The 14,575-nt window shown below is 45.3% G+C and overlaps 1 protein-coding gene across 7 annotated transcripts in view; it reads right to left on the reverse strand.

Annotated features, from left to right (window-relative positions):
- LOC144683714 (amyloid beta precursor protein binding family B member 2-like) overlaps positions 1-14,575 on the reverse strand; it is a 377,962-nt gene that overhangs the window by 252,685 nt on the left and 110,702 nt on the right. For 6 of the 7 annotated variants that reach the window (XM_078547075.1, XM_078547033.1, XM_078547023.1 and 3 more), the window contains one exon: positions 3,405-3,507. The gene's annotated coding sequence lies outside the window, so the exon portion shown is untranslated. Of the gene's footprint in view, positions 1-3,154; positions 3,206-3,404; positions 3,508-14,575 lie in introns of all 7 variants that reach the window. The other variant, XM_078547052.1, reaches the window with a different exon arrangement.

A 14,575-nucleotide genomic window follows, 5' to 3' on the forward strand; every position in this document is an offset into this window, starting at 1 on the left:
GAATGAGGAATCCCCATTGAAGATTGTTTTTAACCCATGGTCGTGTACCTACCTGTTGGAGAATTTGATTACAGAACTTAAAGCTATTTGGTGGTGGACCCTTTTTGCTGGTGGTGCACATGTGGCATAGTATTTTGTGGCATTGAAAATTATCTCCCATTGGTCCTGCCATTTTGCAATTCCAGAAGATCACCTTGCCGTGAATTGATATGGAGCAAGTTTTGGTGAACCTTTATAAAATACTGGTTCAGCCTCACCTGGAGTATTGTGTCCAATTCTAGGGCACCACGCTTTAGGAAGGATGTGAAGGTACTGGAGAGGGTGCAGAAAAGATTTATGAGAATGGTTCTGGGAATGAGACACTTCAATGATATGGATAGATTGGCAAATCTAGGATTGTTCACCTTGGTGAAGGTCGAGAGGAGATTTGATAGAGGTATTCAAAGTCATGGGGGGTCTAGACAGAGCAGATAGGGAGAAGTGTCAAAAATCAGAAGACACTGATTTTATGTGATTAAAAGAGCCAAAGGTGAAATGAGGAAAAACCTTCGTACTCGGCAAGTGATTAGGATCTGGAATGCACTGCCTGAGAAGGTGGAGGAGGCAGATTCAATCGTGGCTTTCAAAAGGAAATTGGATAATGATCTGAAGGGAAAAGATTTGCAAGGTTACAGGGAAACAGCATTAGAGCGAGTGGGACTTGTTGAGATGCTCTCGCAGAGAGCCGTGCTGGATACAATGGACTTTCTTCTGTGCTGGAATCATTCTATATGTGAGCTCCTCTAATTTTGGTCTCTCAAGCATCCTAATTTTAATCACTCCACCATTGGAGGTGGTGCCTTCAGCTACCAACGCCCAAAGTTGCAGAATTCCTTCCCTAAACTTCTCCACCTCTCTTCCTCTCTTTCCTCCTTTAAAATGCTCCTTAGAACATAACTCTTTGACCAAGCTTTTGGTCATTGGCTCTAATATCTCATTCTGTGGCTTGGTATCAAATTTTGTTTGATAATGCTCCTGTGAAGTGCCTTGAGATGTTTTACAATGTTGAAGATGCTATATAAATACAAATTGTTGGTCACCACATACAGTTGCAGCTGTCAGAAAGTTGAAACCTTCAGCCTAGTGGTACAACTTGAATCCAGGTCAGAAATGGAAAATACAGTATTCTTATTGCATCATCCAGAGACTTCTGTATACAATAATTTAAATATAAGATTTACAATAAGTTGCATTTATATAGAACCTGGAAGAGGAAAATCTCGACGTAACAAAGGCATGGATGAGGGTTTCAGCAGCAGGTGAGCTGAGGCAGGGGTAGAACCAGTCAATACTATGCAGAAAGAAGTATGTGGTTTTGATGAAGTTCCGCCATCACCTCAGGATCAAATATGACACAAAGGCTACAAAAGTCTGGTTCAACCTCAGGCAGTTGCCAGGGAGAGGGCTAGAGTCTGTGGCAGGGTATGAAGACAATGATTTCAATTTTCCCAATAATTCATTGGAGGAGCTCAATACTGGATGTCAGACAAACAGCATGACAAATCTGAGGCAGTGGAGGAGTTGAGAGATGCAATGGTGAGGTACAGCTGGGTGTCATCAGTGTGCACGTGGAACTTGCTGTTGTGTTTTCCAATGATATAGTCAAGGGCAACATGCAGATCAGAAACAGAGGGAGCCAAAGACACAGACTTGGGGGTCACCAGAGTTAAATGGTGCGCAAGTGGGAAAAAGGCCAGTGCAGGGAATTCTCTGGTTATGCTAGTGTCAGCCACGGATTAGTTGGAGCACTCTTACTCCTGAGTCAGAAGGTTATGAGTTCCAGTCTGACTCTAGGGCTTGACCACAAAAGTCAGGCTGACATTCCAGTACAGTTCTGAGGGAGTGCTGCACTGTCAAAAGTGCCATCTTTCAGATGAGATGTTAAGACAAAGCCCTGTCTTCTCTCTGAAGTGGATGTAAAAGATCCCATGACACTATTTCAAAAGTGAGATAAACCCTGGTGTTCTAGCCAATATTTACCTCTCAATCTACATCACAAATGCAGATTATCTGGTCATTTTCATATTGCTGTTTGTGGGAGCTCGCTGTGTGTAAATTGTCTGCTGCATTTCCTACATTACAGCAGTAACGACATTTCAAAAAGTAGCTCATTATCTTTAAGTGCTGTGGGATGTCCTGTGGCTGTGAAAGGCACCATATCAATGCAAGTCAACCTTTCTATCATTTTCTGCAACTAGCCAGATAAGAATGCAACCAGGTGAGGGCAGTCCCACCCAGCTGGCCATTGGTGCAGAGGCACTGAAGGAAGTGGTGTGATCAACTGTGTCTATGACTACAGATAGGTCGAGAAAGATGAGGAGGGATAATTCAACTTTGTTACAGTCACATTGAATGTAATTTGCAAGTTTGAGATGGGCCAATTTAGTGCCGTGACATGGGTGGAAGCCCAACTGGAGGGGTCAAACATGGATCTGCGGGAAAGAGACAGATTTGGGAAGTGTCATCACCAAATACAAATTTTGAATATTTTACTAAGGTGTGTTATACTCCAAAATTCTTCAACCAATGTTTTTCTACTGAAAGAAACAATGGAGCACAATGTTTAAACTCGTGCAGCTATTTTAAAAATTATAGATGAGAAATTGGCTGGAGCACAATGACGAGCATGGGATAAAAAGCCAAAACAGTGAAGGCTAATTATGCAGCACTCATCTCCTCTCGGTAAATCGGATTAGCATCAAGAGGGATCACGAGCTCCCGATTCCTGTCCAACTGTAGCCCACCATGAGACATAACCATCAGGCGGTGAGAGAAGCAAATTGAGGATTGGTGCATAGTTAGCTGGAGTGGTGACAGAGACATACATTCTTGTAGACCTACAGCAAAGCACCAAGATGTGACGCCTAACTTCAGTATTTGGCAGAGCCTGCAGCTTTAGCTAAACTGTTGGGCTCTTTGCAAAATCAACATTTCTGTATGACTTCTCTGTACAATTCATTGCATGCCAACATCATAAAATCTGCCAGTGCCAAATTTGATCTCTATTTTAATGTGATGTTCCTCATAGAAAACATAAGTAAATTCAAACCACAAAAAATTTTAAAGAACATAATTGCTGTAATTATACCATTGTGTTACATTCCCAAATGCTCACATTTATAATTATTCAATGCTCCAAACCCCTTCCTAATTCCAAGTCATAAACCTGAAATACAAATGATTCACATTAGATATAGATTTTGCTTATCAAAGTCATTAAAACGTAGCTCCCTTAAAGAAAATTACAAATGTCTTTCGATAACTAAAATTCACACTCCAGCAGAACCTTCTAAATATTTACCTCTAGATTATACACATTAAGCTTTTGGAGCAAAAAAGCAATGAACTGCTCTACCCATACTTACATATGCTATTTGGACGGTGATATGCCCCTGGGTATCGTCTGCCCATAGTGGCCAGTCAGCACATTACAGCATCTTACAAGTACTGCTCAAGCGAATTTCAGGCCTGAAAAAACAAAATTAATTTAAGATTTATTACAAATCACGAGGCTCCCTCCATTAAAATATTAATGATCTCAGCAACACAAGGAATAAATAAACCCAGACACAATTAGTTATGCCATTTTGAGCAGTCACTGAGTTATGACCCAAGAAGCACTCTACATTTTTGTATAGTTGGCAAAAGTGATAAGAGTCTGAAACAGTTAATAGGATATTAGACTGAGTAATGAATTTAACTTCAAATTTAATTAAAGCTTTTTCTCTTGGAGAGCAATAGAATTTACAGTCATTGTTACTTTCAAGTTCAAAGCTACCGGACATAAACAGCAACATCAGGTGTTACCATCCCAATTGAGAACAGGAGGCGCCAGGTGAAGGTGAACTATACTTCACTTTTAGTTAAATATTCTGTAGAGAAGCAAGGATACATTTTTTTAAGGACATTCTTGAACATGAACAGTGATTAAGGACACATTATGAATTATTAAGTGCATCGATGGGCAGAGGGGTCTGGGTGTACAGGTCCACAGGTAACTGAAAATGGCAACACAGGTGGATAAGGTAGTCAGGAAGGCATATGGCATGCTTGCCTTCATTGGCAGGGGTATTGAGTATAAAAGCTGGGAAGTCATGCTGCAGCTGTATAGAACTTTGGTTAGGCCACACTTGGAATATTGCTTGCAATTCTGGTCACCACATTACCAGAAGGATATGGAGGCGTTGGCGAGGGTGCAGAGGAGGTTTACCAGGATGCTGCCTGGTCTGGAGGTTAGTAGCAATGAGGAGAGGTTGGAGAAACGCAGATTGTTCTCACTAGAGCGACGGAGATTGAGGGGTGACTTGATAGGAGTTTACAAAATTATGAGTGGCATGGACAGAGTAGATAGTCAGAAGCTTTTTCCCAGGGTGGAAGAGTCAATTACTAGGGGACATCGCGTTAAGGTGAGAGGAGAAAACTATAAGGGAGATGTGCGGGCCAAGTTTTTTATGCAGAGGGTAGTGAGTGTCTGGAATTCGTTGCCAGAGAAGGTGGTGGAAGCAGGTACGATAATGGTGTTTAAGAGGCAGCTTGACAAATACATGAATAGGATGGGAATAGAGGGATACAGACCCGGAAGTGCAAAATGTTTTAGTTGACAGGCAATATGATCGGCACAGGCTTGGAGGGCCAAAGGGCCTGTTCCTGTGCTGTACTTTTCTTTGTTCTTTCCTTTGTGTCTTAATGGATGGATCTGGTGAAATACTAATCATTGCCTAACAGAAAGATCTTGGGTCTCTGGTCTCTGTTCATTTAGTTAAACTTAACCTGGGCAGCACTTGGGGCACTATAAAACTGCCTTTCAATCTGTAAGATATACCATTTCTTAGCCATGATAAATTATTCACATACAAGAGTACCAATAAATTAGTATGGTCCACTGTGGAAAAGTCAAAGTCAGATTTTGCACTAAGAAAATTGGAATTTATCAACAATTTGAACAATGAACAAAGCACAATAAATTAAAAACTTAGCATGCAAAAAATCAAATTTTTACATAGTTGGAAATTTGAATTGACTAAATTCAAAGGGGAAAATTTTACCACAAACATTTTGTCCACATTTTATACAGTTTCATATCTTACTTTAAAAATAAACAATTCTAAGTTTGTACTGCTGCTGCCTGTAGCTACTCCTGCCAAGAGTATGTCAAGCTCGTCTGTCTTGTACCATCCTCACAGCCCCTGTAGCTCATCTGCAACCACTCTGTGGCATCTGTCATCCAACTGTGCCCAGGCCGACCCCTCTTTCTGCTGCCCTCCACTTTGCCTTCTCAAAGATCGCTAACACTTTTCAGCTCTTGTCAAATGGCTGACACACTGACATTTTCTTCCTTGGATTTCACTGTTTAAAGTTCTCTTCACTCTTGCTATTTCGAGTACCTTCATTTGTCAAATGGATTTTACATGGAATTTTTAACATACATCTTAGCATCCACATTTCTATTTTCTTCCACAGATCTTTATTGTCCAGGTTTCTGAAGCATACAGGAAAGTGGATAAAAAAAAGTAGCAAATGGAGTTTTTTTTCGTTGTTACAAGCTTGAGGGCAGGATTTTCTGGCTGGGGGGGTGGAGCGGGCGCAGGCCCGATCGCCACTCGCATTGGGTCCATGCTGCCATTGTACATGGCGGGCCAATTAAGGCCAGCCCAGCGTATTTCACGACTCCCCATGCATAGCGGGAGTGGCCGGGCGGCGGCGGGTGCACTCAGCCTGGTGGGTTTAATACCGACCCAGCGGCCTGTATAAAGGAAGGCCTGGCAGCCTTAGAAAGGCTGCTCGCAATGGCTGGGCAAAGGGCTCTGCAGAGGGGCAATGGAGGTGCCATAAGTCCGGAGGTTAGGCCATCGGGGCAGGCTAGGCCGGAGGGTAGGGCAGGGGGGCCAGTGTGCCCCTCGATTTTCTGATGACTGCCTTGCTGCCCTTCTCGGGGAGGTGGCAGCACTGCGGGAGGTGCTGGTTCCCTTGGACGGGAGGAGGAGGCCCCCCCACATGATGAAACGTGCCTGGGAGGAGGTGGCGGAGGTGGTGAACTCCCGCAACGTGGTGCGGTGCACCTGGATCCAGTGTCGCAAGCGCTTCAACAACTTGTTGCGCTCTGGAAGGGTGAGATCAAGGTTGGCATTGGGCATTTAACCCAGCAGGTCGGCTTTCCCCCTTGTTGCCTCCCTGCCTTCCCCCAAGTCTGAGTGTAGTAACTGCATTGAATCATTGACGGCATGTTGCTTTTGCTGGGTGGGCCAGCAGATACTGCCTATGCTGAGTTCAGCCTGAGAGGGTGGTGAAGAGGTGAATTCTGCGCCCGCAGCATGTGGTACACTGAGACCCACATTACTGGTTTGGGGGCAACCTGGAGGAGCTGCACCTAGGGGCTGTGCTTGAACTCCAGGACATGTCAAAGTCAGGGTGATGACATGCTGGGAGGGGAGCTTCAAGGTGGCGTGGCAACGAACCATCTGCTGCACTCTGTGCTCCACGTGCTTGCGCCTCCTTGCTATGTAATGTTAGACTGTGTGGTGCCTAATGTGATGTAGGCAGCATGTGGCCGGGGGGGTGGGGGCCTAGCATCTTTGAGAGAGCGTTCGACAGCAGCGGGGTGAGGAGGCACTCGAGCCCTGATATGTGCCACTCTGGTTGGGATGGGTCATCCACGAAGAGAGTCCATGTACAATTAGCACTAATCAATGCTCTTCTCTCATTTTCAGGAGAAGAATGCTCATAACGCAGCAGAGCGTGCGAGGACTGGCGGCGGCCAGGTGCAGTTTGCCATTCTCAGCCGGTTTGAGCAGGAGGCCATCGATTTGGAGAAGTGCCATGCACCCAGGTCCACTGGTGTTGGTGAGGCTGGGGTGCCACGGCCAGGTGTGTTTGCCCAGCAGTGAGGTCAGCATTGTTCTCCCAGCAGCCACAGCACTGCTGAATGTTTAGTGATTTAATTTTGCAACATGGTTTGACCATTGCTTATGGATAGATGAGCGCATAATGATCCGGGGGACAGGGATGAACTTTGTCACTGTCTCCACATTAACTGATCCAATGTCCTTGTTCTTCCTTTCAGCATCATCGGAGCAGAGCCAGGAGGAGCAGCAGAGGCCCCCCTCGCACACCTGAGGGCCCTGAAGTCTCACCAGTGTCACACCATCTCTGCCAGGCAGGCACCAGCGCAGATACTAGCACCTCAATGGGAGCTAGAACATCAGCTAGTGTCCCGGGACAGAGCGTTGAGGGCACTTCACAGTCGCTGGAAGAGCTGGCAGAGACAGAGTGTTCCCATCGCACCAGCAGTCGGAGGACTGCAGGGGACCAGGCACATTCTCAGTCGGTGCCTGATGATGTGCCTCTGGAGTAGTCCACGATGCAGCAGGTGCAAGAAATGAAGCCGGCTGTGCAGGAGCATCTGGGGGTGATACATGAGGCTAGGCTTGGCTTGGTGTCCGTGGTGGAGGGGTCTACATGGACGATAGCCGAAGCAATGAGCCACATGTCTGAGCGTCATGCGTCTTCCATAGAGAGTGGCAACTCTCGTGGAGAGATTCCTCCTGGAGACCCATCAGGGGTTCCTGGGGATGCGCTCTGACCAGCAAGCCCTCATATCGGCATTGACCTCAGCTGGTCAGTGCCAGAGTGGGGGATGGTCTGGGCACCAAGTTTCCCAGCTCGGTGCCCATCTATCAACGATGAGCAGAGAGGTCCGAAGCAACCTCATGTCGGTGCAGCAGCTGCCTGTCGTCTCTGCGGGCACCTCTCAGGGCGCTCCGGATGAGGGCGGCCACTTCTCCGCCTCTCTCCCACTAACCGTAGCGTCAGGTAAGGCTGCGATGACTGGGGAACTGGCAGATCCCTCCCAGGCAGGGCCAGCACAGGCTCCATGAGCCAGAGGATGACCACCAAGGTCATCGAGGCCAACAGGACAGCAGAGTCAGCAGGCTGGCTCAGATGCCACTCCCAGCGAAGGGGCAGCACCAAGACGTAGCACCCGGACATGGAAACATAAGGCACCTTAGGCACACCACGGGTTTCTCACCGGTGCTTTTGTGTTGGCCCGAAGTGAGGTCTTTATGATTTGCTTTGAATTGGAACACCCTTGTCATTTTTTTGGCTTAAGTTTTTTTGCTTGTGATATTAAATTCTGACAGGTCACCATGATTGAGGGTGCTTTTTTCCTTCTGCAGGTGGATGGTTTCCAAAAATATTACGAGTGCTTTGTGGGACATTCAGCTTTATTAACAAGACCCTTAGTTACCGTTCCTAACCTGGCAGATTTGGCACTTAGATATCGAGTATGGAGCCTACAGACCAGGCTTGTCCTGGGGGTCCATCTGTGGTGGGCTAGCCGAAGATTCATTAGATTAAAGCCTCCCAGGTGTCCCTGCCTCCCTGGAGTATGCCCAGGTCAGCGTCTACCCCCCCAGCATTTCCGTGCATGCTCATCCTCGGACTCACTGCTGGACTCATTGTGTGCAGCCGCAGCCACTGCATCGATGTCTTCATCGCCCACTGCGTCCCCCCTTTCCAGCACAAGGTTGTGAAGAGCACAGCATGCAACCACTATCACCAAGACATGATTTGGGGGGTACTGGAGTGCGCCCCCGGTGGTCCAGGCACGGGAGCGCATCTGGAGAAGACCGATGGTTCTTTCCAACACAGCCCTTGTGGAGGCCTGGCTCCTATTGTACCACTGCTCAGCTTCTGTTCTTGGATGGCGGAGGGGCATCATAAGCCACCTTTTGAGGGGATAGCTCTAGTCACCCAGCAGCCATCCATTCAGCCGGGATGGAGCACTGAAGAGCCCCGGCACCTGGGAGTGTCTGAGGATGTAGGCGTCGTGGGAGCTGCCTGTGTACCTTGCACAGACTTGTAGAATCAGCATCCTGATGTCACACACTATCTGCACGTTCATGGAGTGGAAGCCCTTCCTGTTGACGAAGGCACCGGGCTCACCTGCTGGCGCCTTGATGGCCACATGTGTACAGTCTATAGCACCCTGGACGCGGGGGAAGCCAGCAATGGCCGCAAAGCCTCTGGCTCACTGTGTCTGGCTGGCCTGGTCCCAACGGTAGTGGATGAAGGTCAATGCATGCCTGAACAGAGGGTCTGTAACCTGCTTGACACAAGTGTGGACAGCTGATTGGGAGACACCACAAAGATCACCCACCAACCCCTGGAAGGAGCCAGAGGCAAAGAAGTTGAGGGCAGCTGTGACCTTTATAGCCACTGGCATGGAGTGTCCACCCACACAGTTAGCGGAGATCTCAGGCCCAATCATATGACAGGTATACTTGACTGTCTCCCTTGAGAGATGGAGCCTCCTTCAGCACTGCACCTCAGACATATTGAGGTAGCTGCTTCGCCACCTGTATACTCTGGTAGCGGATAGTGGCGTCTTCTGTGGCCCCTTCCACCCTAGTCTACATCTTGGCCCTGCGCCCCTTTGCAGCTGTCCTCCCAAAGGTGGCTCCCCTGGAGGCTGAATGTGCACTCCTGGCCTCCTCCTCCTTCTAGCCCTCCCTTCCTCCTCAGAGGAGGTGCCTCCAGTGGACAGTACAGCTCCCATTCCCAGGCTAAGGGAGGGCTTCCTGAAACCTACAGGCTCAAAAGAGATTCCTCACTGCAGAGTGCTGACCTGAAGGTTTTGAGTCCGGACCAAGCAGCTAGTATGCATTTTGAAGTATTGCAGATCACAGAGCCAAGTTTCAATAAACTTTGAAAAATCAATACTTGACAGAGCACACTCACGACCCCAGTGAGCCCTCTTATCCCAGCCGGGAATGAGATTTGTACAAACATGTCCTACCCACCCGCCCGTGCGCCAACCAGAAGATTGCCGTCGATTGGCGCCTCAAGGACCTTAAGTGGCCCGTTAATTAATGGCAGGCACACAGTGGATATCATCTCACGGCCGCCCAATGAAATATCGCGATGGCGCGTGGTGACGCCCGCCCCACACACCAACAGGAAAATTCTGCCCTGAGTTTTGTTTTGTCAACATTTGTTTCATCTTCACAAATTTTTTTTTCATTTATTCATGGGATATGAGCATCACTGGCTAGGCCAGCATTTATTGCCCATCCTAATTGCCCTCAAGAAGATGGTGGTGAGCTGCCTTCTTGAACCGCTGCAGTCCCTGTGGTGTAGGTATATTCACAGTGCTGCTAGCAAGGGAGTTCCAGGATTTTGACCCAGTGACAGTGAAGGAACGGCGATATATTTCCAAGTCAGGATGGTGAGTGATTTGGAGGGGAACTTCCTGGTGGTGGTGTTCCCATGTGTCTGCTGCCTTTGTTCTTTAGATGGTAGTGGTCATGGGTTTGGAAGGTGCTGTCCAAGGAGCGTTGGTGAATTCCTGCAGTGCATCCTGTAGATGGTACACACTGCTGCCACTATGTGTCAGTGGTGGAGGGAGTGAATGTTTGTGGATGTGGCACCAATCAAGTGGGCTGCTTCATCCTGGATGGTGTCAAGCTTCTTGAGTGTTGGAGCTGCACTCATCCAGGCAGGTGGGGAGTATTCCATCACACTCCTAACTTGTGCCTTGTAGATGGTGGACAGGCTTTGGGGAGTCAGGAGGCAAGTTACTTGCTGCAGGATTCCTAGCCTCTGACCTGCTCTTTTAGCCACCTGCCCTTGTAGTCCAGTTCAATTTCTGGTCAATGGCAACCCCCAGGATGTTGATAGTGGGGGATTCAGTGATTGTAATGCCATTGAATGTCAAGGGGCAATGGTTAGATTCTCTCTTGTTGGAGATGGTCATTGCCTGACACTTGTGTGGCACTAATGTTACTTGCCACTTGTCAGACCAAGCCTGGATATTGACTATACTTCTGGCTATCCCTGTTCTTCTTCTAACTTCTGCATCATATTTCCCATTTCTGTTATCATTTGCCCTTAACAGGCAAACTTACCTACTTGTTCCAGTGTGATACCATCCTCTTCAATCTTCACTCTAGTTTCTTGTAATATATTCCTTCTAACTACTATTGTTTTTGTCTTTTTGGTGTTACTACATATTCTAAACTTCTAGATTTTACTTCAACTACAATATTTTTTAACGCCCCTTGATTCTGCAAGTAATGCTTTGTCATCAGTGCACTACAAATTTGTGCATTTGAAGGTTCTTATTTATTTAACATATCAAAAAAAATCAAAATGATACAGCACAGAAGGAGGCCATTCAGCTTATTGCGCTTGGAAGTAATTTCATTAACATGAAACTAAAAGTTTTAAGACGGTAAACTATGATAGATTGTTTCCACTGATTGATGAAATAGTAACAAGGGGCAGAGACTCAGGATTATCATAAGAACAAAAATGGAAGTTAAGATATTTTTCAACATGAAACGTTATGAAAACATGTAATACTTTATTACAAGTGTCAATTGACACAGAAACTATAACATCCGTTGAATGAATGCTGAACAGGAAGAATATAAACCAAAAATAGAATTAGAGTAAGTATCATTAATAAGCATAGCAATAGCATGGACACAATGGGTCAAAATCATGTGTTGTGATTTCTGATTTTATAATTAAACCAAGCATCCATAATACCAACAACCCTGAATTACAAATTAATCATCATACTCTCTATCTCGAGATGCTCCTGCTAGTTTCCAGTCATTAACTCTTTGCTGCAAATTCTACTGTATACAACACGCACAAACATTGCATTAAGTTCTACACTGTGCTGGCACTGTGCCTAAATTTCATTTGTCATCCTTAACAGGCCATCTTAGAAGTACCATTAATTAACAGCTTCCAAGCAGGTTTTTCTTCTTCCTCGTGCAGTTAATCACTGTGTAGTATGTTATTCCACAACCTGCAAGTGGGTTATTTAATGACTAATATCTAATTATCAGCAAACACACCACAGCACAAAACCATTTGGCACAAGACACTAATTTTTGTAATTCATAATTACAGAAATAAAAATATGAGTGTGGAAAGATATAGTTTCTACGATAGGTTTCACCTCTGGATGAAGAGACGATAAGTTACCAGCTGCAATTCCAACCCTCCACTGATTCTGCGACTTTCTGGTGTTAGCTGACAGTATATTGCATCCAGAGAAAGGCAAGTCACCTTGAATTCTTCGTCCTAAAATGTGCTTTTCATATGCTTATATGCATTAGACCAACCATTTAACAACCCTTAGCTTTACACCAATAAGTATCAGAAGATCTGTTGAACAAAAGCCTCTTGTTTCAAATGCAATGCTCTATGGTATTGTCACCTGTACAGTCTCGTAATCAAACGGGACTTTCATTGTAATGAAATTACTTTATTACAACAGGTGTTTTGAACCACTGGCCCAATTTTTGGAGGCTGTAGTCCTGATGAGGGCAGGAAGAGGATATATTCTGGAACATTAATGAGCCCCACTCCAAGCATTTTGTGCAGAATAAATATCTAGTTAAATTATTCAGAAGGGGTTATAATATGCTTTACATCTGCAAAGGGTCAGAAGCTGAAAAAAATCATAGTTGTCTCCTGAGGTAGAATTTTAAAAGTAGCTGCCTAAAATTATAATCGCCTGTTCAAGATAAAGTACAATATAATGAATAAACTCAAAGACCACCTTTGGGATAAAGGCCCAAGTTGTTTCCTAAAACGAGGGACAGGTTTCTATTACCATTGGTTCCAATATTTGGCAGTAAATATGATGCTTGGTGTTTACAATATTTGCTGTACATCCAACGACAAAAGAAAGCAAGCCTAATCTTTTTAGGCATAAAATCTGATTAATTCAGCAATTCTTCCCAATATGGAAATAAACATCCCTAAGACAATGACCTGATTACAAAATATTTTGACAGGAATGCTGAGCAGTATCAATTAATCGCAATACTGCCTTTACGTTTGAACTTGCAGGTCACATTTTTTCCCCTCCTGTAACCAACCAGCTGCTTCTGACCTCGCCAGTCTGTCTGTAGATAACATCTTTGGGTATTGCCCAAAACAACTGATTCCAATTAAAAATCAGTAATCAAAATTCTACTGTACACAAAATATTTTAATGCAGTTCCCTCAGAACATAGGAGGAGGAAGAGGTCATTCAGCACCTCACTCCAGTTCTGCTGGATTTCATCATGGCTGATTTGTATTTCAACTTCATTTTCTTTTCTCCTCTAAATGATGGTGGCTTTTTTGGTTCGTAGCTGGTGCTTGCACATAGCTTTTCTTTACCCAGATCCATTCTCAGCATTATAAAACTATTGATACCAAGGTGAAGATCATTCTATTTCTTGGGCTTTCCCAAGATGTTCCAAAGATGAGCTAGAAGTTCTTTATTTCTGAGAACAAGAGTTAAATGTAGTACTGAGTGAGAGAGGAATGGAAAAACAGAAATTATGTTCTTTGAGGCATTTTGTATACTCATACTTTTGATTGCGCTTTCAATTTCCCTGTAAATTAAAGAGCTTTTGTGCAAGTAACTTTTGCTGCCTATTCTAATTAAGTATCACAATAGGTTAATTATATAGAACAACAGTCTATGGAGCTGAAAAATCTGAACAGATGATATCACACAGGTACATGATCTGTACCTTTTGGATACCTGCATAATCCCAGTGGATAATTGTACATGCAGTATGTATAATTCTAACCATGTTTTCAAGTTCAGTATGGCTGCTAAGTGATAAAATATGAGATTATGGGTTACCCAGGCTTGTCCAACCACTTCGTGTGGGAGGCCACATTTCAAAATTTCTCTCACTCAAGGAACTGATGAGCAAATTTTGGAAAAATAAAATTTGGCACAACATTATATATGAATTTCAAAAAAATCTGAGGTATGAAAAAAGCAACTTGCTGAGCAAAAAAAAAAATGAGTAAAAAATAAGAATAAGTGTTAGAGTGTAATGGAGTGAGTGTGTGTGTGTCCGGTTCACTCCTAGTCCCAGGGTGCTCACTCAATCACCCTCACCCACCCACTGGGAGAGTAGATGGATTGCATGTACGTGTGGGGTTGAGGGTTAATGAGAATCCTGATACTAGGAGTGAGCCAGACTCACGGACACATTCTGCCCCCGCGGTCTCACTCTCTCCACACTCTCCCCCAATTGCAACTACCGCTACCCCCCCTCCCCCCCCCCCTGCAATCAATCACACACATTCCTGCTCGCTGGGCCCAAACTCACCACAGCTGCTGTTCCCTGCTCCTCCAATCACAGATTACTTCTCTCCCACATTTGCAGCTGATAGGCTCACCTAAGTCTGCAGCAAACACAGGAGAGAAACGGCCTGTGATTGGAGGAGCAGCACCAAGCAGACTCTTCCATTCAAACTTATCTGTTTGACTGACATTTTGAAAACTGGCTCCGGGGATCACACAGAGGGGCTTCGTGGGCCACTTGGGCCCGCATGCCATATGTTGGACAAGCCTGGGTTAACCTCTTAGTTATTTGGGCAAAGACTGTCACACAAACAAAGCAAAGCTGTATTTTACAGTTCACCTTTCTCCCTTCCATCACTTTCTTTCCTCTTGGTCCTCCCCTTCCCAACCTCAAAAATAAAAAAAATAAATTGTAAGGACTTG

Source organism: Cetorhinus maximus, chromosome 1 (assembly GCF_964194155.1).
Source record: "Cetorhinus maximus chromosome 1, sCetMax3.hap1.1, whole genome shotgun sequence".
Taxonomy (NCBI): Eukaryota; Metazoa; Chordata; class Chondrichthyes; order Lamniformes; family Cetorhinidae; genus Cetorhinus; species Cetorhinus maximus.